The sequence below is a fragment of the Molossus molossus genome, unplaced genomic scaffold, assembly GCF_014108415.1.
Source record: "Molossus molossus isolate mMolMol1 unplaced genomic scaffold, mMolMol1.p scaffold_m16_p_9, whole genome shotgun sequence".
NCBI lineage: Eukaryota > Metazoa > Chordata > Mammalia > Chiroptera > Molossidae > Molossus > Molossus molossus.
Window position 1 is genome coordinate 104134814 of NW_023425403.1, and position 2497 is coordinate 104137310.

The 2497-nt window shown below is 39.8% G+C and overlaps 1 non-coding gene across 1 annotated transcript; it reads right to left on the minus strand.

Moving 5' to 3' along the window:
• Positions 1–821: 821 nt before the first annotated feature.
• LOC118623085 lies at positions 822–924 on the minus strand. Its single transcript, XR_004958198.1, has one exon. It is a non-coding gene; the product is annotated as a U6 spliceosomal RNA (small nuclear RNA).
• Between the last annotated feature and the right edge of the window lie 1573 nt (positions 925–2497).

Below are 2497 nucleotides of genomic sequence, written 5' to 3' on the forward strand. Positions count from 1 at the left end.
TATTTTCAATCTTTAATATTTGTTCCTTTCTCTCAAATCCTTCTTCTTCTTTCATCATTTTTAAATTTTTCTCTATCTTTTCTATCTCTTAAGGCATTGTTTCTTATGCTTATTCATTCTTTTAGTCTCAAATCCTAAAATAATTTTTAAACTGATTCTTTCTGGCTCTGCAGCCTCATTTCTGAGTTTTTTAAAATTCTGATTTATGTTTGTTTTCTTTTGTCTTGTATACTTGTCTTAATGTCTCCTATCATTTTGAAATAGTAAGTTAGTTTTAATCTGCTTTGTGAGCATATATTTCTACTATGTTTTAATTGTCTGTAGGGAGATTATTTTACTCCTTATTCTCTTTTTTCTTATAGTAAATCTGTAAAGGGTTTGACCTTGAGGTTCTTCTGTTGCTAGCCTTTATGTGAAATTTGTTTTCCTGAAATCTTAGAATGAGATGGGTTTGAAGAAAACTTTTTCCAACTCAAAGAGTTCCCATTTCTGTCATTTTGTGTAGTTTCAAAAAATGTTGTGACTTGCTTTCTGAAATTTCCTGGATCTGTTTTCTCCCCATTTTTACATGGATCTTTTCTTTATTTCTTAAAAATGTTTTCATTGATTTTTTAGAGAGACAGGAGGGGAGAGAGAAAGAGAGAGAAAAATATCAATGTGAGACAGAAGCATTGATCAGCTGCCTCCTACATGACCCCTACTAGGGATCAAGCCTGGAACCCAGGCACGTGCTCTGACCGGGAATTGAACCGGGACCTCTCAGTTCATGGGACGACGTTTAATTCACTGAGCCACACCATCCGGGCATGGATCTTTTCTTTAAAAGTACAAAATGATTCATAAATCTGAGTATCATTTTACACAGGGGCCATGCTAATCTCTGTATTGTTCCAATTTTAGTTTATGTGCTACCAAAGCAAACACAACCAAACACTTTTAACAGGTTTCACTGCTCTTAGAATAAATTCTTCCCATAGAAACTAATATTTTAAAAATGGAAATCTGATTATATCAGCCCATCCCCACTCTGACTCCTCGGTGGCTCTCCACCACGCTTGGGACCAAATCTAAGCGGTCTGCCGCGGCCTAAGGCTCTGTGGCCGGACCTTGCTGCCTCTCAGAGCTCATTCTGTGCCTCATTCCCTGACCCCGGGCTCCAGACGTCTTTCTCTTTAGATATTTTTATTTTTTATTAAAAAATGTTTTTCCTTTGTTTTATTATTTTTTTAAAATCTTTTTTATCTTTATTGTTGAATGTATTACAGATGTTCCTCATTTTCCCCCCATTGACGCCCTCCTCCCACCCCCACCCCCACTCCGGCCCCCACCCCCTCCTGCCTTCCCCACACTGTTGTCTGTGTCTGTTGGTTTGCATATATGCATGTAAATTCTTTGGATTATTTCTTCTCACCCCCTCAACCCCCTTCCCTTTGAGGTTTTTCAGTCTGGCGACCAATTTGTACTTCTTAATCCCTTCACCTTTTTCACCCATTCCCCCAACCCTTTTTTTCCTTTATTGATTTTAGAGAGAGAGGAAGTGAGAAGGAGAAAGAGATATAAATACTGATGAGAGAGAACATCGATTGGCCGCCTCCTGCAAGCCCCCCACTGGGGATTTGGCCCACAGCCTGGGCATGTGCCCTGACTGGGAATCGAACCAGCGGCCTCTTGGTGCAGGGTGGATGCTCAGCCACTGAGCCACACCGGCCAGACACGTCTTTCTGTTTTTAGAACAGCCGAGCTCATTCTGCCACAGGGACACTGCACTCGCCATCCCTTTCTTTGGGGCTCTCTCCCCCCAGAGTTTCAGCTCTTTATATGCCTGGTTCTTTCTCATCTTTCAGTTATCAGCTCAAATGTAACCTTTACAGAGGTGATTCTTTTAAAAGAATATCCATATATTTTTATCGTTGACAGTACTGAAGATGTCCCTCCTTTCCCCTCACTCTGCTCTACTCCGCCTAGCCTCTCCCCCACCCCAGGCCTTCACCACACTGTTGTCTATGACCATGGGCTATGAATATAAGGACATATGTTCTTTGGTTAATCTCATCACATCCCTGCTCTTGCCTCTGAGAAATGTCAGTCTGTTCCATGTCTCCATGCCTTTGAACTTGCTTTATTGGTCAATTTATTTTGTTCATTATTCCACAAATAAGTGAGATCATGTGATTGGTGTATTTTACTCAGCATAATATTCTCTAGTTCTATCCATGCTATCTCAAAGGGTAAGAAATCTTTCTTTCTTACAGTTGCATAGTATTTCATTGTGCAAATGTACCACAGCTGTTTTATCCACTCATCTACTGATGAGCACTTGGGCTGTTTCCAAATTCTAGTTATTATAAATAATGCTGCTCTGAATATAGGGGTGCATATATTCCTTGTGATTGGTGTTTTGGGGTTCTTAGGATATATTCTTGAAGTGGGGTTGCTGGGTGAAATGGCAATTTCATATTTAATTTTTTTTTTTTTTTTTTTTTTATCCTCACCCGAG